This window comes from Ornithorhynchus anatinus, chromosome 8, assembly GCF_004115215.2.
Source record: "Ornithorhynchus anatinus isolate Pmale09 chromosome 8, mOrnAna1.pri.v4, whole genome shotgun sequence".
In the NCBI taxonomy this organism is placed as follows: Eukaryota; Metazoa; Chordata; class Mammalia; order Monotremata; family Ornithorhynchidae; genus Ornithorhynchus; species Ornithorhynchus anatinus.
The window spans coordinates 34,772,191-34,793,745 of NC_041735.1; the positions used below are offsets into that span (position 1 = coordinate 34,772,191).

At 51.4% G+C, this 21,555-nt stretch overlaps 1 protein-coding gene across 2 annotated transcripts in view; it reads right to left on the bottom strand.

Annotated features, from left to right (window-relative positions):
* Window positions 1-18,982, bottom strand: part of LOC100081044 (myosin VIIA and Rab interacting protein) — a 231,616-nt gene extending 212,634 nt beyond the window's left edge. For both annotated transcript variants that reach the window (XM_029071359.1, XM_029071357.1), the window contains exon 1: window positions 18,903-18,982. The gene's annotated coding sequence lies outside the window, so the exon portion shown is untranslated. The remainder of the gene's footprint in view (window positions 1-18,902) is intronic.
* Window positions 18,983-21,555: the final 2,573 nt, after the last annotated feature.

A 21,555-nucleotide genomic window follows, 5' to 3' on the forward strand; every position in this document is an offset into this window, starting at 1 on the left:
CTATGGATTAGTGACATTCCTTGGAGGACCTGAGTCCATGAACCAATCTGGCATTGGATTCCACTAAGTTATGCCTATAGCATTTTTATTCACAACAGATACCCAAAGCAAATCATTTTCCATCTTGGCTCCTTCGGGTTGAACTCCCATCGACTTGGATTACGGACCATTCTAAGAACGATTCAGACCTTAACACTTCAACTTCTGGTCGCTCCCACTCCCACATAATCCTCCCTCTCCTCCTCGGTATCTTGCCTCCGCCTCGATATCCCGAAGCCTGAAGTATTGATCTTTCCCATATAGGTATAGGCATTTTCCTATTCCTCACTTCTGTCGATCGTTAAAGCACTCAATCACCTTGCCCCCTCCTACCTCGCCTCGCTACTCTCTGACTACAATCGAGCCCGCACATTTCGCTCCTTTAATGCTAACCCCTTCACTGTACTCAGTCTCATCTCTCTTGCGGCCGACCTCTCGCCCACCTCCTGCCTCTGGCCTGGAACGCCCTCCCTTCTCATATCCGAGAGACAATTACTCTCCCCAGCTTCAAAGCCTTATCGAAGGCACATCTCTTCCGAGAGGCCTTCCCTGCCTAAGCCCTCCTTTCCTCTTCTGCTACTCCCGCCTGCATCACCCTGACTTGCTCCCTTTATTCATCCCCTACTTTGCAGCCCCACAGCACTTACGTAAATATTTATAATTTATTTTTTCATATTAATGTTTCTCTCCTCCTCTAGATTGTAAGCTCGTTATGGGCAGGGAGTACATCTAGTTACTGTTCCACTGTACTCTCCCAATGCTTAGTGCAGTGCTTTGCCCACAGTAAGTGCTCAGTAAATACAATGGAATGAATCAATCAATCTTTAGAGACTCCCCTGATCATATGTGCTAGAAAATCCCATGGGCTCTCCTTTACATTGTTCCAAGACTCCATCCCAATCCCTCTCGGCTGTAACACCCTCAAGACCTGTGATTTTCCCGAAGCGGAATGACTAGATAAAAAAATATGAAGGCCACCAACACTGGGCGACCACCTATAGCTCTTGGTTAGATGCCAGGTGTTTGCATCAAGCATAATTGTGGCCATGATCTCATTTCTGGCAGATGAAAATGGGCCTGGAAATTGCAAATTCAATGGGTAATCTGATCATCCTTATCCCGAAGAGATCTTATTGAATTTTCCACCAATTATTCTAGGTGAATGCTACTTTTAAATTAAGGCTCCAGGAGTAGCTGCTTCCTAGGCAGGGTCTGGCAGGGGTTTTGCAGCAGATGGCAATGGGGGCTCCTGCCATAAAGCCTTTCAACCCGACCATCGACATTTTGAACATCGGATTCCAGATGCTTTCGGTGTGCCCTTCTACGGCAGCCTCCGAAGTCTGCAGATTCATCCCAGTGTTAAGAGGGAGGGTTATAAAAATCTAAGAGTATTGCCAATGCAGAGAGAAGGGAGGAGAAGAGAGTGTGAGAGAGAGAGAAAAAGAGACGAGTGAGTATTGAGAAGCAGCATGGCCTAGTGGAAAGAGAACGGGCCAAGGAATACCGATGATGATGATGATGATGGAGACAGAAGATCTGGGTTCCAAACCCGGCTGTGCCACGTGCCTGCTGTGTGACCTTGGGCAAGGCACTTCACTTCTCTGGGCCTCAGTCACCCCATCTGTAAAGGACGATTTAAGCTGTGAGCCCAGTGTGGGACATGGACTGCATCCAACCTGATTATCTACCACAGTGCTTAGTACAGTGCCTCGTACATAGTAAGTGCTTAATAAATACCATAAAAGGCATAATTACTAGCATGATCGTTACTGGCAAATCTCTGTGGAAGTCTGCATTTTTTGAAGTTGGTCCAGAAGAGTTTGCTCCCAACCTAGGCATTCATGGACTTGATAAAAAATAATAATAATAAAAATGGTACTTGTTAAGCGCTTACTATGTGCCAGACACTGTACTAAGCCCTGGGGTGGATACGTGCAAATCGGGTTGGAGAGGGTCCATGTCCCACATGGGACTCCCAGTCTTATATCCCTATTTTACAGATAAGGAAACTGAGGCCCAGAGAATTAAAGTGACTTGCCCAAGGTCACAAAACAGACAAGTTGAGGTGCTGGGATAAGAACCCGTGCTCTATCCACTAGGCATAACTGCTTCCCTGTAAATAAATCCTTGCCTCTCGGCTTTGTAAACCTCGTTTTGTCTCTTTGGCTTTCTGTCACTGGAAAAAGAAAGTGACCTCTGGGCAGCCAAGGAAGCTAGGGGCAGCGAGTTTCCACAAAAACAGGAAATGGAATTGACTCTTTGGCTCTGGGTTGAATTGTGCTTTCATCTCTTGTGCACCGGGGCCTAGCAGAAGTTTAGTTGGTATTTGTTAAGCACTTATTATGTGCACAGCACTGCTCTAAGCGCTGGGGTAGATACAGGGCAATCAGGTTGTCCCACGTGGGGGTCACAGTCTTCACCCCCATTTTACAGATGAGGTCACTGAGGCACAGAGAAGTTAAATGACTTGCCCACAGTCACACAGCTGACAAGTGGCAGAGCAGGGATTCCAACACATGACCTCTGACTCCCAAGCCCGTGCTCTTTCCACTGAGCCACGCTGCTTCGCGTTAGCACCTCGGCACATAGTGTTTCTCTCACTGCCTTGTTTCCTCCTCGCTTTGTGGACATTTCAAAGCAATTCATGCCTGCGCAGCCTCCAAGAAATGAATGGTATTTATTGAGCACCTATTTTGTGCAGACCAATGTACTAGGCGGTTGGGAGAACACAATGCAGTAGTAGTACTCGATCCCAGTCCTCAAGGCACTAAAAGTTTAGAGGGGGAGACGGACATTCAAATAAATTACAGCTACGTACATGGCTTTGTAAGTCTAAATCATTGTGTCCAGCCCAACTAAAGCTTCAGTTTCAATTTGAGAAATTGCTCTTCCATCCTGTTCCAATTCTACTGTCAGTGTCGCGACGGGCGACTACATCGCCGGTGGGTTCCGTTGCAGAACCAACAAGATGCTGGCTGCAATTGGATCTCGGGTGAAATTAGCGACTACCCAGGAACGTAATGTAGCTGGAGCCCACGGCTGGGAGTCAGAAGACGTGGGTTCTACTCCCAGCTCCATCGCTTGCCTACCGTGTGACCCTGAACAAGTCATTTAACTTCCCTGAGACGTACTTTCCTCATCTGCCAATTGGGATTTAATTCCTGTTTCCCCCACCAGGAAAACGATCATGACGATGATGATGGTATTTGTTAAGCGCTTACTATGTGCCAAGCACTGTTCTAAGCACTGGGGGGGATTCAAGGTAATCAGGTGGCCCCACGTGGGGCTCACAGTCTTCATCCCTATTTTACAGATGAGAGAAGTGAGGCCCAGAGAAGTGAAGTCACTTGCCCAAAGTCACACAGCAGACAAACGGCAGAGCCGGGGTTAGAGTCCCAAGCCCGTGATCTTTCCACTGAGCCACGCTGCTTCTCTGTAAGCCCCAGGTGGGGCAGGGACTGTGTGCCACCTATCTTGCATCTACCCCAGCGATAAGGAGAGGGCTTGACAAAGACCACATGTATTATTACTAGAAATAGTATGGTTATCCTTCCATATTTTCTCCCTGAAAATTAGTTCTAAAGCTTGAGAGCAATTATATCATTTCGTTTCTCTCAGATGTGAGACAGATGGACATACTTCGGCCAGTGGCATCTGGCCACGCTAAAGACGGCAAATTTAGGTAAGGGTTGTAATGTCAGCCTCACAGAAATCTTTTAGAGATATCCATATGTAGGAATAAGAGAGCTTGCTTGCTTTCTGTGTGTGTGTGTGTCCTTGCACGTGCGCTGTTGGGGTTTTTTGCCTCTGATAATCATTCCCCTTGTTTCCGTACTCCTCAGGAATTACTGAAGGGAAGAAGTGGTTAGAATATGCGAGGGAAGGGTTTATCGCAATGGAAACAGTTTATGTCCTGGGCCCCTTGTCGAACATTGCTGGCTGGAGAAAAGGGCGAACACTGAGTTTATGGGAAAATGTATCATTTCAAAAAAGATGGCTCTCAAGTTAAATGATCCTTTAAAGCACTCAATCACCTTGCCCACTCCTACTTCACCTCCTTACTTTCCTACTAGAACCCAGCCCGCACACTTCACTCGTCTAATGCCAACCTTCTCATTGTACAGACTCATCTATCTCACCGCTGACCTCTTACCCTCATACTGCCTCTGGCCTGGAACGCCCTCCCTCTTCATATCCAACAGAAAATTACTCTTCCCATCTTCAAAGCCTTATTGAAGGCCTATCTCCTCCTAGAGGCCTTCCCTGCCCAAGCCCTCCTTTCCTCTTCTCCAACTGCTTTCTGCATCACCCTGACTTGCTCCATTTATCCATTCCCTCCTCCCAACCCCTATAAGCCCCACAGCCCTTTGGTATGTATTTGTAATTTTCTTTATTTATATTAATGTCTGTCTTCTCCTCTTGACTGTAAACTCGATGTGGGAAGGGAATGTGTCTGTTTTATTGTTATTACGTACAGTGCTCTACACACAGTAAGTGCTCAGTAAACACGATTGACTGACTGATCCAAATGATTTCCCGAGTTCATACCTAAATCTCTAATAAATCTGAATCTCTGGATTTCAATAAGAATGAAAACTTAGGAAGCCAGACCGAGTCAATGTTTCTAAACAAACCCAGAACAGGCATTTTGGACATAAAGATATTATAAGCAGTCACACAGTTCAATTTAAATCGTGTTGAAATTAATAATAACTAGAACTGTGGTATTTGTTGAGTTTTTACTAGACGTTGAGCACTGTTCTAAGCGTTGAGGTAGACATCGGTTAATCAGTCGGACACAGTGCCTGAGCCGTATTATTAAATCATAATATAGTCTGAAAATGTTTAGTACAGGAGCTTGCACTCAAAGACAATAAGTATCTCTTCTCCCTCCTAATGAGACTGTGAGCCCCAAGTGGGACAAGGACTGTGTCCGATCTGATTAACTTCTATCTATCCCAGCACTTAGAACAGTGTTTGACACATAATAAGAACTTTACAGATACCATATTAAAAAAAAATAACGGTTAAGGGTGGAAATGACGGTGGCTGAACTGGATAAAAATCACAGGTGCCTTGTCATGGTATTTATTACATTGATCAATGGCATTTGAGAGCTTACTGTGTACTAAGCACTTGGAAGAGAAAGACAGAGTTGGTAGACATGTTTTCTGCCCACAGTTAGATTACAGTCTAGACGATGCTAAACAGGTACCCAGCCCTGGGCTCGGTGCTGCAGCAGATAAAAGATAGTCGCCTAGGGGTTCAACTACCAAAAGTTCGTTCCGCTCTATTTTTGGTAAAGTATACCAGAAACTCTCAAATTCGTTCAATCTAGTAGGAATTTAGCACATGAGACCATAATGACGAACTGAGCACTTCTGCTTCTAAGTGTAAATAAAGGGAGGCACAGTAGAGTCTACAAACTTTATAAGAATGAACTCAGGCCACCTCTTCTCTGCCTGTGTCTTGCTGGTGCACCCAAGGTAAATAAGTCACCCAATATGGATCTCAGAGGAAAGTGATCCACGAGATTCTTACCATAAGGGGACCTTGTCTTGCTTTTCTTCTCTTCCGACAGATTCATTGTCATAGTACCTCGCGAGTGCCATCGAGACTGCTGGCTTTGATCTATGCCAAGGACAATCAATGAGGTAGGTGATGTGGGCACAGCCCCGGCCCAAGCAATTGCCAGATTCAAAGCAAGGTTTGTAGTTTCTGCCTCCTGGCATAATCCCAATTTTTTCTGTTTTTTCAGACTCTTTGATGCTGAGATAGCATGTTTATAGCCGGTGGAGGAGGTCTGGCAAGACAAGGAACCCTTGTGGTAAGAATCTCGTGGATCATTTTCCACCAAGATCCAAACTGGGTGACTATTTACCTTGGGTTCTCCAGCAAGACACAGGCAGAGAAGAGGTGACCTGAGTTCATTCTTATAAAGCTTTGTTGACTCTACTATTCCTCACTTTATTTACACTTAGAAGCGAAAGTGCTCAGTTGACGGTTTTGTAGTAATGTCCAGAGGTAGGAGCCACAGCAGCACGGCCCAAGGGAAAGAGCACGGGCCTGGGAGTCAGAGGATCTGGGTTCTAATCACACCTCTGCCTCTTGCCTGCTCTGTGATCTTGAGCAAGTCATTTCACTTCTCTGTGCTCAGCCTCCTCTGTAAAATGAATATTCGATCCCTGTTCTCCCTGCTACTTAAATGGTAAGTCCCATGTGGCTCAGGGTCTGTAGATGATCCGGTGACGTCGCATCTACCCCAGTGCTTGGTAAGTGCTTAGCAAAAAACCATTACCAGAATTATGACGGTGCTATCAGAAGCTCACTTTGGATCTGAACTCACTGCTGCCCGAACAAAACAGTAGGGAATGCGCGAGACCAAATGGCGAACCAGGGAAGCGGCGTTGTCTAGTGGAAAGAGCACGGGCCTGGGAGCCAGAAGGACCTGGGTTCTAATTCCGCCTCCACCGCTTGATGCTCCGTGACGTTGGGCAAGCCGTTAACTTCTCTGGGCCTCAATTACTTCATCTCTAAAATGGGGATTAAGACTGTGAGCCCCACATGGGACACAGACTGTGTATAACCCGATTAGATTCTATTTACCCCAGTGTTTAATTCAGTGCCTGGCACATAATAATAATAATGTTGGTATTTGTTAAGCGCTTACTATGTGCCGAGCACTGTTCTAAGCGCTGGGGTAGACATAGGGGAATCAGGTGGTCCCACGTGGGGCTCACAGTCTTAATCCCCATTTTACAGATGAGGGAACTGAGGCCCAGAGAAGTGAAGTGACTTGCCCACAGTCACACAGCCGACAAGTGGCAGAGCTGGGATTCGAACTCATGAGCCCTGACTCCAAAGCCCGTGCTCTTTCCACTGAGCCACGCTGCTTAACAGATACCATTTAAAAAAACCAAACAGACAGGGGCTTATGGGTGAAGGGGGACCTTTGACGTTAGCCTGAGATGTCCAAACTAAAAATTGCATCGGGTTACAATTTTGACTATGGCTGAACCTGAACTATTTGGATAACTGAGTATATCCCAGAACACACAGGATGCCTGCCTTGATAGAAGCTGACAAATAGATATCAACAACCCTGAAATGACTAAAATGCTTTGTAAGAAATGTGGAGGGCCAGGCTAACCAGAGAATAAATGGGATTTAGTGGACATTTATTTTACCTTTATTAGATACTGATCCCTATTTTGGTATTTTTGTCAGGATCCAAATATTTATAGCTTTTTTCTTCTTTGAAAGCTCAGAATCCTGCAAAGTCCTCAAGCCCTACAAGAAACTGAGTCAACTTTATGCCACTCTAGGGTTTTCACATATGGAACATTAAGAATAACTGTGGTTAAGTGTTCTCTATGTGCCACAATGTGTTCTAAACATTAGGCTTGATATAATATCCTCAGACAAGGCCCAGCTCCTGTCCAGTATGGGCCTCAGTCGAAGAGGAAGGAAGAACGAAAACGTTATTCCTATTTTCTAGGTGAGGAAAATGAGTCCCGGAGAAGTAATGTGAATCACCCAAGCTCACATAGCTGGCAAGTGAGAATTCATTCATTCAATAGTGTTTGAGTGCTTACTATGTGCAGAGCACTGTACTAAGCGCTTGGAATGTACAATTCGGCAACAGATGGAGGCCCTCCCTGCCCAGTGATGGGCTCACAGTCTAAACGGGGGAGACGGACAGCAAGCGAAACAGAATAAAACAAAAACAAGAAGACAACATCATCAAGATAAAAGCATCGTGACCCAGCGGATAGAGCGTGGGCCTGCGGATCAGGAAGAACCTGGTTTCAAATCCCAGTCCTTCCACTTGTCTGCCGGATGACCTCGGACAAGTCACTTCACTTCTCTGTGCCGCAGTTCCCTCATCTGTAAAATATGGATTAATACCGAGAGCCCCACGTCGGGCACGGACTGGTGTCCAGCCTGATTAGCTCGTATCCGCCTCAGCGCTTAGTGTAGCGACCGGCACAAAGTAAGAGCTTCACAGACACCATAAGCAATGAAAAACAAGTGGCAGTACGGGGATTAGAGACAGGTCTTCTGATCCCCAGGCCCTGCTCTTGCCCCTAAGCCGCTCGGCTTCCAGCGTGGACATTACCAGAGAGACGATACTAAAACAACACAACAGACTACCATCCTACCGGATTGACGGGAAAGACGGAAGAGATGCTTTAACCAATCAGTGGCATTTATTGCGTGCTTACTGTGTGCAGGGCACTGTGCTGGGCATTTGGGAGGATACAATGCAGCAGAAATGGCAGACCCGTTCCCTGTCCACCTTAGAGACTCCCCGGCTAACTAGCCCAGTGGCAGAAGAGAAACCTCTTTGGGATTTCTTACATGCATGGGCTCCGCTGCTCAGCTCACAAATTGAGCTCCATTTCAGTCATACATCTACCACCAGCAGGAGGTTTGGAAACACATATTTTAATTAAAGTGAGCTATTTCAAGGACAATTAAAGGTGTGTCTCAGTGCTTCTATATTCATCTTTTAAGTGTTCATGGCATTACCCTGATAGAAATGGGGATAGTGTCCTTTAATTTGCTTTTAGCCTCTACGGGAACTGTTGGGTGTTTTGTTGTTGATTGTTTGCTTTCTCTATGCTTTTCGGTGAAGCGCTTGTCTGCTTTTGTCCTGGATCGCCTGAAATTTAAGGTCTCTGTGTGATGAAGAGCCAGAATTTTCATTAGAAACTCGTTGCGAGCAGGACTGTGTCTGTTACATTGTTGTGTGGTACTCTCCCAAGCCCTTAGTGCCTTGCATACGGTAAGTACTTAGAAAATAGGGTTGACTGAAAAACCCAAAGCTTGAGAATTTTGGGTTTTTACAGTATTTCACTAGGTGCCAGGCATGGGTACTAAATGCTGGGGGAGATACCAGCTGATCACACTGGACACAGTCCATGTCCCACATGAGGCTCACAGTCTTGATCCTCGTTTGATAGATGAGGTAACTGTGGCACAGAGAAGTGAAGTGACTTGCCCAAGGGCACCCAGCCGACAAGTGGCGGAGCCAGGATTAGAACCCAGGTCCTTGTGACTCCCAGATCCGGGGTCTAGCTACTAGGACACACTAATGGGGGATGATGGTGATTTTTCAGTGGCTGTTCCCTGGCCCGCCTCCTCCATCTTCCTGCTCCCCTTCCCAACCTGTGGTCCTTCCCAGGCCCTAGGCTTGGGTATGACGGTGTAGCAATCTCAGCAGGAAGAGGCTGGGAAGGGAAATCTGAGAAGGGGCCTCTCATCTCTCCGCCTCGCGTTCCCCTCTGAAATCCCTCAGTAGTTTCCTCCGATTAATCTCTCACCTTCCCTCCCTTCTGTGTCACCTACACGCTCGAGTCTTTACCGGCTACGCGTCTTTAGTACTCACCCCACGGCCTTTAAGAACCTATCTTTAAACTCGTTTGCTTCCTCCTACCTACGATTTATTTCAGTGTTCCCCTCCCTCTAGAACGTAAGCTCCTTAAGGACAGGGATGGCGGCTCTCAACTCTAAACCATTCTCTCAAGCACTCGGTTCGGTGCTCCGCACTGAGGAAGCATTCGATAAAACCCACTGATCGATTATTTAATTGCCATGGTTTCCCCCTCAGTCTCTTTCAATCCCAGGAATCAGACAAATCCCTGGCTGTGAGCAGAGGAAATCGGAGCCAGAAAAAGCAGCAACAGCCAATGTGCTCAGGGACGATTCTCTCTTGGACCAGGAAGAGCCCCGAGGTGGGGGGACTGATAAAGAGTGGCTTCTGAAACTCATTTGACTGGTATCCTCCCAGCTGTATGCTCGGTATGGGTAGGGAACGTGTCTGCTAAGTCTGTTGTATCCTACTCTCCTTAGTGCCTAGTACATCGTAAGCACTCAATAAATATCACTGATTACTGAACAGTAATAATGGAGCAGCTTTGTGTTCTCTTTTAAGGAGTTCAAGGGTGGTCGGGAGCTGGATTGCCCAGATAGGCCGTCTTCACTGAACCAATTACCAAAACGCTCAATTTAACACTTCACTTGGGCTGTTTTCCCACCTTGAGGCTTTCGGGAGGCACCAGTTCCCAATTACTGAGGTGTAATAATGATAACTATGGTACTTGTTAAGCGATTACTATGTGCCAACCACTGCTCTGAGCACTGGCGTAGGTACAAGTTAATGAGGTTGGAAATAGCCCGGCCCACATGAGGCTCACGGTCCAGATAGGAGGGAGTAGGATTTAATCCCATTTTACAGATGAGGTAATTGAAGCACAGAGAAGCAAAGTGACTTGCCCGAGGTCGCACAGCAGGCACATGGCAAAGTCGGGATTGGAACCCAAGTCCTCGGAATCCCAGATGCATCATCTTTCCACTGGGCTAAGCTGATTCTCAGCATTTTTTTCTCTCTCTCTCTCTCTCTGTCGTTTCTGTTTTTTCCCAGTGCCTTACATGTCTGTCTTCACTCGCTCCACGCCCACCCTTACTTTTAGGTTAGAATCCACTTGCGGGATAGGGACCCTGATTTTATTATCAATATTACTGTAATTATATATCATATAATTGTAAGTTATAAAATGCTGTACAATACGTGATTATAGAACAATTATATGGTAATTATCATTGTAAGGATAAAAATAATAGTGGCAATTGTTAGGCATTTACTTGTTAAACCAAGCACTGGATCAAGCACTGGGGTAGATCCAAGCGAATCAGATTGTTCACAGTCCCTGTCCCTGATAATAATAATGCTATCTGTTAAACACTTTCTATGTTTCAAGTTAGCACTGTCCTAAGCACTTGAGAAGATACAATCAAATCAGATAAGACATAGTCCTAGCCCACAGTCTCAGGGAAGGGAGAACTGGTACTTAATCCCCATTTTACAGTTGAGGAAACCGAGGCCCAGAGAAGGTAAGTGACTTGTCCAAGGCCATACTGCAGACAAGCGGCAGATCTGGGTTTAGAACTCAGGTCTCTTGATTTACAGGTGTTCGCTCTTTCCATTGGGGTGCACTGCTTCTCATTCATGCGCATTGTTCTAGTGCTTAGTACAGTAGCTGAGGAGCAGCACAGCCTAGTGAATAGAGCCCAGGTCCGGGAGTCCGAAAGACCTGAGTTCTGATCTCGGCTGCACCTCTTGTCCGCTATGTGACCTTGGGCAATTCGCTTTGCTTCTCGGTGCCTCGGTCCCCTCATCTGTAAAGTGGGGATTAAGGCTGTGAGTCCTATGTGGGACAGGGACCGTGTCCAACCTCATTAGCTTGTATCTACCCCAGTGCTTAGAACAGTGCCCGGTCCACTGTAAATGCTTAAGAGATACTTTAATAAAAAACCTGAAGGAAGGTTGAGAGGGAAAGAGACTGAAGACCTTTAAATTGTACCAGTAATGAGGTGAACTGGGGAAACACTTCAGTAGAACTAGGGCCGGGGACCCCCAGGGAAGGTTGAAGTTGTTTCTTCTTCAATCAGCGGGAGGAATCCGGTAAGTCGGGTTATTAACAGGTTCAAACAAATGGTTTAAGAAAGGTTTGAATACGGACTATGGGTCCATGAAGGGCTAGCACAGAGGAAAGTTAGGGAGAATGAAGATTCAACTGCCCCCTCTAGATGATGATGATGAAGATGACGGCATCTGTTCAGCTCTTACTATTTGTCAAGCACCGTTCTAAGCGCTGGGGTAGATCCAAGGTAAACGGATCGGACACAGGCCCTGTCCCCGATGGGACTCACGGTCTCGATCCCCATTTAACAGATGAGGGAACTGAGGGGGAGAAACCAAGTGACTTGCCCAGGTTCATACAGCAGACGGGTGATGGAGGCAGGATTAGAATCCAGGTCCTTCTCACTCCCAGGCCCGTGCTCTCTTCTCTAGGCAACGCTGCTTCCCATGTTTCCTCGAAAGGGTTAGCTCAGCAACTAGCACTGCTGAAGAGTCATCGCACGGGCATGTTGACGGTCGTTTTTGAATCCAGGGTCAATTCTAGTCCAGCTTTGTGGGTGCTGCTGCCATGTAAGAGACTTTGCCTGAAACTGTTCGCTGTCTTCCTTTTCTCTTCCCTAGTGAAGAGATGAGCTCTGAGGGGAGAAGCTCCTTACAAGCATGGTTTTAATCAATCAGTGGTATTTATTACGCACTTATTGTGTGCAGGGCAATGTTCACATTTGGGAGAGGTAAAATATAGAAGAGATAGAAGACACAATCCCTGCCCTCAGGAGTTTACAATCTAGCCCTTCGTTGCAAAGAATATCCACATTACCTGGAGCATGAGATGGGGGGTCTCCTCAGAGACCACCTCTCTGGAGGCCCCACGAGGGTTCCAGGCCGTGTAGATGCACGTTGTCTGAGGCCGTGTCGGGAGACCCAGGAAGTCCCGATTATTTATAGGTTTTCTAAAGTTGGGTCAAGTTCAGACTCAGCCACTTCCTATTTAATTCCAATATATTTTGAGGAAAGCCTCAGATGCTTCAGGGATGTACCAGGTTCATGGAGGAGAGTGACATGGAAAGGAACCTTCAGAATAAGTGTGTGTATATATATATATATATATAGAGAGAGAGAGAGAGAGATTGTCATCTTTATGAAAAGTTGCTCTGGACTCCATTGAAGAGCCTGTAAAGTCACGGTGGGCAGGAAATGTGTCTACCAACTCTGTTGAATTGCACTCTCCCAAGCGCTTAATACAGTGCTCTGCACACAGTGAACACCTAATAAAAGCACTGATTGACCCCTGATCTTTTTATCGCCAAAAGAAAATCCTATTAGTTGGATTTCCGTGGGGCTCTAGGGAGGTCAGCTGACACGTAGGCTGGGAATGAAATACAGGACTCATTTCTGCGTAGTGTGTCTGCCCCCTCTTTATCCTTTGGGACCACCCTATCTATCACTGTGCTGGGTTTGGTCGAAGGGATCGCAGAGGCTAATTAATAACATTTTTGTAAGTGACTCATTCCTTCCTCTGAAGGACACTACAGTCTAACATCGCTGACCCTCAGGAAAATCACATGCAAACAAAGAGACTACAACGAGACAGACAGAGCCAGAGTAGGCTGACAGAATTAGACCTCTTGACATGGGTTTTGCAGCGAGGGGGAGGAGAGGGGTTGTTTTCCCTTTCTAAAGATTAGAAAGGAAAAACCAGCAGAGAGATTCGGACCCTCAAAACTGTGCTTTGTTGTGGGCAGGGGATGTGTCTATCAACTCTGGTGTAGTATACCCTCCCAAGCGTTCAGTACAGTGCTCTGCACACAGCAAGCACTCAAAAAAATGCTACTGGTTGATCGAGTAAATGAAGAAAGGGAAAGTAAGTGTGAAGTCAGAGAGGAAGGGAGCTGCCCGATCAGGGCCTACTCTATGCCACAGGTCTTTCGTCCGCTAGCTCCACGATCTTCCACCAATTGAAAGAGCACGGGCCGGAGAGCCAGCTGGCTCCATCTACCTTTTTTTTGTCATTTGTTTTTATGGTGATCGGTGGGCGCTGACCCCGTGCCAGGCACTGTACTAATTACTGGGGTCAGATACGAGCCAATCGGATTGGACACATTCCCACCTGCGGCTCACAGTCTTGATCCCCATTTTACAGATGCGGTAACCGACGCACAGAGGAGCGAAGTGACTTGCTCGAGGTCACGCGGGAGACAGGTGGCCAAGCCGGGACTAGGACCTAGGTCCTTCTGACTCTAACCACCGGGCCAAGCTTCTTTCTACTCCAACTTCCTCAAAAGCCACTCCTCCGGAGGTCACAGACACCAGGCAGCGGAGGCAGCTTTTAGAGTACTCCTCCGGTGCAATGCCCTGGATTAAATACTGCTCTAATGTCACCGGCCTTCAAGCATACAGTTGTCAATTTCTGCAGTAATGCAGCAATTAGGGTTTCCAAATGCTTCCTGAGTTAAAGTCCACATCCCTTCGTGGAAGCTGGATTACGCTCAGTTTATCCTTGCTTTACAGATGAGGAAACTGAGGCCCAGGAAGGTTGCAATGGGGGCCATGTGGGACAGGGAATGTGTCCAACTTGTTTCGCTCGTATCAACCCCAGTCCTTAGAACAGGGTCTGACACATCGATCAATGGGATTTATTGAGCACTCACTAGGTGCAGAGCACTACTAAGTGCTTGGGAGGGTACAATTCAACAGAATAAACAGATACATTCCCTGCCCCTAACAGTCTAGAGGGACACAAAGACTCATAAGAAGTGTTTAACAGACACCATAATTCTAATCAATCAATGCTATTTATTGAGCGCTTACTCTGTGTAGAGCAGTGTATGAAGGCCTCGATGAGAACGATTCATTCGTTCAATTCCTTCAATAGTATTTATTGAGCGCTTACTATGTGCAGAGCACTGTACTAAGCGCTTGGGATGAACAAGTCGGCAACAGATAGAGACAGTCCCTGCCGTTTGACGGGCGCACGGTCTAATCGGGGATGAAATGCAGCCTCTGGGTCTGTCTGTTCATCATCCTTGGGGCCAAGGTGGCTCAGTGGAAAGAGCCTGGGCTTCGGAGTCAGAGGTCACGGGTTCGAATCCGGGCTCTGCCGCTTGCTAGCTGTGTGACTTTGGGCAAGTCCCCATCTGTAAAATGGGGATTCAAACTGTGAGCCCCGCGTGGGACAATCTGATCACCCTGTATCCCCCCCCAGCGCTTAGACCAGTGCTTCGCACATAGTAAGCGCTTAACAAATACCACCGTTATTATTATTACCTGGGTTCTAATCCCAGCTCTGCCGCTTGCCTGCTCCGTGACCTCGGGCAAGACGCTTAACTTCACTGTGCCTCAGGTATCTCATCTGTGAAATGGGGATTACAACTGTGAGACACGTGTCCCCCACGCGGGACAGGGACAGTGTCCAAACCGATTGGCTTGAATCCACCCCAGCGCTTAGCACGTAGGCCTGGCACGTAGTAAGCGCTTAACAAATGCTTATTGCTACTGTTTTTATTGTTATTGTTCTGGTTATCGTTATGGTTATCATCACCTTGCCCTTGGGAGCGTGACAATCCACAATAAACTCCCTCTAGTCTGTAAACTCACTGTGGGCGGGGAACGTGTCTACCAACTCTCTTATACTGTCCCAAGCGCTTAGTCCAGTGTTCTGCACCCAGGAAGCGCTCAACAAATACGATTGATCCATCTCCCCGGCGCATTTCCTAGGTCTTGTTACAATCAGAATGCCCCCATTTACCTGTGAAGCCTCAACTACTGTCAGTGAGCCAACCCGCCCATTCATAAGTAATCTGAGATTTAAATGGGGTTTTTTTTTTAAATCTCAAGTGGAAGACTTAGGAAAGATTGGCTCAAGATACCGACGAAAGATGAGGCGTCCCTGGAAGTTCAGGCACTGATTCAAACCTCCCTGCCAGGGGAGCTCTGTAGTGGTAGTGATTTTTTTGAGCACCCACGACGTGCCACTGACTGTACTAAACACCTGGGAAAGCGCCACAGAAGTGCAAGTCACCCCGCCCACAAGAAACTTCCACTCGAATGGGGGAGACCGACACAGAGGTATCACAAATGGAACGATCGGAATGAACGATTGCCCGACTGATTACACAAATATACTTTCATTCATTCATTCAATAGTACTTACTGAGCGCTTACTATGTGCAGAGCACTGTACTAAGCGCTCGGAACGTACAATTCGGCAACAGATAGAGACAATCCCCGCCCGCTGACGGGCTCGCAGTTTAAATGGGGGAGGACCGCAGAACTGCACAACTGCAAAGGCAGGGGATAAATGAGTCCTAGAGTCGATACAATGTGGGATGCTGAGGGGGAACGGGGGAAGGATTTTAGGGTCTTCCGGGGGGAGAGCCGCGACCTGCCCGATTCGGCGGGGTACAGCTGGGAGGTGAGCTTGGGAGGAACGGAGTGAGCGGGGGACGAGAGCCCGTCCTGCGAGATGGGGAAAATCGAGGGGGAGCCTTGAAGCTGGTCAGGGAGTCTTTGCTTGATGCAGAGCGTAATGGGAAGCCAAAGCAGGCTTTTCACAAGCGGAGATGTGCTCAAGGACTGGAGGGGAAAAAGGACAGAACCAGGGAGACTGGTGAAGGAAACAGATAGAATTTTCTAAGCATGATACAAGAACTGTTTCATCATCATCGTCTTCATCATAATGGCATTTAATAGTCATGGTATTTGTTAAGCACCTACTCTGCGCCAAGCACTGTTCTACGCGCCGGGGTGGGTACCAGGCAATGGGGTTTTACCAGGTAGGGCTCACACTTTTCATCCTCATTTTGTAGATGAGGTAACTGAGGCACAGAGAAAGTAAGCGATCTGCCCGAGGTCACACAGCAGACGAGCGGCGGAGCCGAGATTAGAACCCACGTGCTCTGACCCCCAAGCTCGGGCTCCTTCCGCTAAGCCCCACTGCACTTAACCGTGTGCCAGACACTGTTCTAAGCACTAGGGTAGATAGAAGCTAATCGGTTTGGACACAACCCGTGTCCCACATAGGCCTCGGAGTCTTAATCCCCATTTTACAGCTGAGGGAACTGAGGCAAAGGGAAGTTAAATGGCTCGCCCAAGTTCGCACGGCCGACCAGTGGAGGAGCTGGGACTAGAAGCCAGGACCTTCCGACTCCCAGGCCCGTGCTCTACCCACCGGGCCACGCCGCTCCTCCATCCTATGCCGAATGAAATCCTGTCCTCACTTCGACTTCCTATCACATCAACGCCCAACCAAGAGGGAAAACGGGAAGCAGATCAAAGCCACGTGGACCCGGGACCGCAGCTTCAACGACCTATATCCTCTAGGGAGTGGCCACTTTGGGAAACGAGACTTTAGGGAGTGGAGCTGAGGTGTCCTCGTCCCGTCGAGAGCGACTTATGAACCGGGGCCCCTCGTCAACAGATTCGGATGCTTCGGATTCCAATTTTAGAAGAGAAAGCCTGGAGCGGAAGGGTGGACGAAAAAGGAAAAGCGGGCGGGGAGAGAAAAAGAAGACCGTCTTACGCTCTGTCACTTCCAAGCTCGGGCCTCAATTCACGGCCTCGCGTCCGGACATACGGAAAGGAGACGAACCGGCCACAACGCGCGCTGATGCGAGATGGATAGCGTATCGACCGTCCCCTAATAGAACCGGAACGATCGCTCCCACGAACCCGAATCCAAAGCGGTGAGGCCGGCCAGGGTGACGTCTTCCGTGAGGGCGCCGGGGCGGCGACGGCTGGCATCCCTGAAACGGGTCCTAGGGGAAGGGGAGCGCGGAAGGGGCCGAGAGGTGACAGAGACCGTCACGGGGACACCGCGGCAGGGTGATGGGGGCTGGGGAGATGAGGGGGAGAGGCCAGTGCTCCGTATCCTCGGCGAAGTTCACCAGAAGGAAAATCGTCCACGGCTCCATTAACACCAGAGCACCCCGGGCTACTTAAACGGCTGGCCGCGCGGCCACCTAGGCGGGCAGAGGACACTCTTCTCTGGCAGTAAATGCAGTATTGGATATGTACACGTTCACACACACACACACTCCCACAGGCCCAGCACCCGGCATGGTGATTTTCATCGAGGAATTAACCCTGCCGGGGCTGTCTCAACCCGAGGTAGGAAGGACGCTGGTGGCGGAGGCCGAGAGGGCCGAGGGCGGGGATGGGTTTGGGGGGACGGAGGGTGAGGAGGGGTGCTGGGGGGCGGACAAGGAAGGGTGCCGGCCAGGGGGTCCTGGTCCCCCTGGGCTCCTCAGGCCTGGCCCGGCGAGGACCCTGTGGGTGAGAAGTAGGGACGGGGTGTGGGAGGCCGGGGCAGGGAAGGCCAAAGCTCCCAACCGGGAGTCGTAGAGCCAGGGAGTTTGCCCCCACCCCCTCCCCCCCCAAACGGGGAACTCCAGAGCTTTCGGGGCAGAATAGTGACATCCCAACCGCCCTCCTCTCCCCCCACCCACCCACCCACCCCTGATACGTCACCTAAAGACAGGGTCCCTCTCGGCGGGTGGGGAAGGGGCAGGAGGGAGGCTCTGCAGCCCACAGGGGAGGGGGCCGCCCCAACCGGGGAATGGACCGCTTCTGCCCGTCCCGTCCCCCACTCCTGCAGAGACCCGGACCCCAAACCCTGCCATCTCGGAAGCCCCGGGGCGACTGCGGGGTGTCTGCCCTTTCGCCCCTCCACGGACGCCCCCTCCCCCTCGGCCCCTCTGTCCATCTCCCGCCCATCCCGGCCCGCGCCGGTCCCTCCGTGTGTCCCTTCTCCCTGTCTCCCCCGAAGGGGCCACCATCCTGCCCTAAACAGCCCGGCAACGACGCCCCCAGCCCCTTCCCCGCCCCTGTCCTGGGGTTCCCAACTGCAGCCCCCCTCCCCTGCCCTGCATCCGGACTCCCTCAGCCCCCTCCCTGGCCCTAAGTGCCTCATACGGTGCTCTGCACACAGTAAGCGCTCAAGAGATACAATGGGAGGAATAAATGAATCCCACGGCCCCGGCCCCCTCCGCTCCCCTCCCCTGGGATCCCCAGGCCTCCAGCCCCCCTCCCCGGCCCCCCAGGCCCCCGCCCCCTCCCCTGCCCTGGAATCCCACTCCCCCAGCTCTTCCCTGCCCTGCCTCGGCACCCCGGGCCCCCTCCCTTACCTGCCCCGGCACCCCAAGACACCGGTTCCCTCCCCTGCCCCCGCCCCGGCACACCAGGCTCCCAGGCGCCGAGATCACACGTCCCGAGCCCCTTCCCTTGCCCCCGCCCCGGCCCCCCAGGTCCCCAGCCCCCTCCCCTGGCCCCCCCCCCCCCAGGCTCCCCGGCCCCTTTCCCTCTCCTGCCCTGGCCCCGCAGATCCCCAGCCCCGGGATGGCACCTCTCCGGCCCCCTTCCCCTCCCCGGCCCCTGGCCCCCAGGTCCCCCACCCCCTTTCCCTCTCCTGCCCCGGCCCCCCGCCCCTGGGCCCCGTACTCACTCCGCAGAGCGGAGGGGCCGCGGCAAGATGGAAGGTGGGCAGCGGCGCGGCTCAGCCGTCCTCTCCCGGCCGGGGCGGCCCCTCCCCGGGGGCGGCCGGCGGCTCCCCGCCCCCCTCGTGCCCCTCCTGCCCCTCCTGCCCCACACCTGCCCGCCGCCCAATCGGCGCCGCCTGCCCCGGGAGGGGGTGACGTCACGGCCCGGCCCCCTGCGGTCCTGCCCCCCCCCTCCCCCCGCTTGGGCGTCCAGTACAGTCCCGCCGCCGCCCCCGGCCTGCAGCAGCCGCCCGGCGCATCCCTTCCAGGGATCGATCGACGCCCGGACATCCCCCCCCACCCCCCCGCCTCCCCCGCACCCCAGCCCGGCCGGTCGGAGCCCGCTGCGGTAAAATGCGGGCTGGCGGGGAAGAGAGTGCCCGGCAGCCGGCAGGCAGGCGGCCCTCCGTCGCGGGGAACGGGAGTCAAGTCCAAGGAGGCAGCCCTGGATCGCCGGGGAGGGGGATACGGGGCAGGGAGGCAGCCCGGGATGGCAGGAGAGGGGAGGACGGTGCGAGGATGCAGCCCTGGGTCGCTGGGGAGGGGGGGGGATAAAGTGCAGGGATGCAGCCCCGGATCGCGGGGGGAGGGAGCCAAGTGAAGGGATGCAGCCCCGGGTCGCGGGGAAGGGCGATACAGGGCAGGGATGCAGACTCGGATCACAGGGGGAGGGGAATCAAGTGAAGGGACGCGGCCCTGGATCGCAAGGAAGGGGAATCCGGGGCAGGGACGCGGCCCTGGATCGCAGGGGAGGGGAATAAAGTCCAGGGATGCCTCAGGGGCACCGGGGCTAGGAGCTCTCTCAGATGCCCCACGGCCTGGATCCACCACCTGTCGAACGAACGCAGCCCGGGATCACCAGTGCCCTCGGCCAGCTGGAGGAAGAAAAGGCGGCAGCGTCCGAGAGTGGATCCCCCGCTCCCGGAATAAAGCTGCCCACGTGAAACACCCACAGAGGACTTCCCAGGAAACCGCTCCGGCCACCATGGGGGTCCTCTATCCGTGCCGCTTCCAGAATCGTAAGGGTCGTAACGGCGCCCGGCGCCGTCTTCAGCCCCGGGGCGGATACGGTGTCATCGGGTCGTCCCACGTGGGGCTCGCGGTCATCGTCCCCATTTTACAGGTGAGGGGAACTGAGGCCCAGAGAAGCGAGGCGACTTGCCCGAGGTCACGCAGCAGACGGGTGGCGGAGCCGGGATTAGCACCCACGTCCTCTGACTCCCAAGCCCGGGCTCTTTCCGTAAGCAACCCCGCTTCGCCACGCAGGCCGAGGTCACCGGCGCCCTACGCCGGGCGGAGGGTCGAGAGTGGGTTCCCCCCTCCGCCGGTGCGGAACGGCAGGGTCCCAGCTTCTGTTGTCCTAAGGGAAACGGCTGCACCCGGCGAATTGCTTCCGGCAGATCGGTACCCATTCCGAGCAAGGTGCCCGAAGAACGGAGCCTTTACGGGCTCCCGTTTCGGTTCTTGGGGCCGTTGGTTAGGAGAGGGTGCGCCGGGAAAGAAGTCTCCCACGACCATCTCTGCAAGGGGATGAAGCTGGAAATCGGGCCGGTGGTTGAAAATGACACCTGTCAGAGTTGGAAGGATTGACATTTATCATTCTAGTCTGACCCGAAGGAAAAACGGAGTTTCTGTGCCCGTTTCTTATTTTTAATGGTGTTTGTTAAGCGCTCACTATGTGTCGGGCGCTGCTGGGGTGAAAACAAGCTAATCAGGTTAGACTAACAGCCCATGTCCCGAGTGGGGTTTACTGTCTTAATCCCCATTTTACAGCTCAGGGAACTGAGGCCCAGAGAAGCGAGGCGCCTCGCCCGGTGTCACGCGGCAGACGAGCGGCAGAGCCGGGATCGGGACCCGGTTCCTCCTGACTCCCGGCGCCCCGCTCTATCCAGTACCCCGTGCCGCCCTCGAAGCGGACTGACACGCTGCGGTGCACGACGCAACTCTAGCAGCCCGAAAGAGTTAACGGGGTTTGGAAGAACGCTCGTTTTACTCCCATGTGTAGCCTAGATGCGGGGAGCGTCTGACACTCATTGCCTATTCATTTGCGGCTCCGTAGCCTAGAGAAAGGCTAGGCGATTCATTATAACAGTGTTTTGGGATGACTAACATCGTAATGAATTTGACACATTTTTCCTCACGTCTCTCCACTCCTCAGAAACCTCCAATGGTTACCCATTCTTTCTGCATCAAGCCGAAACTCCTCACCGCCGGCTTTAAAGCACTCAGACGGTTCTCTCTCTCTCTCCCCTACTAATTCTCAATCCTCCCCACTACATCCCAGCTCTCGTATGCATCTCTCCTCTCCCGCCAGCCTACGCGCCGTGCCTCGATCTCGTCTCTCTCGCCACCGAACTCTTGCTCCAACCCACCTTGTTGCCTGAAACTCCCTCCTCGATGGTCTTGGGAGTCAGAAGGCCCTGGGTTCTAATCCCGGCTTGGCAATTTATCTGCTGTGTGACCTTGGGCAAGTCACTTCACGTCTCTGTGCCTCAGTGACCTCATCTGTAAAATGGAGATAAAGACCGTGAGCCCCCTGTGGGACCGGGACTGTGTCCGTCGTCGTATTAGCTCGTATCTACCCCGGTGCTTAGAGCGGTGCTTGACGCGGAGTAAGTG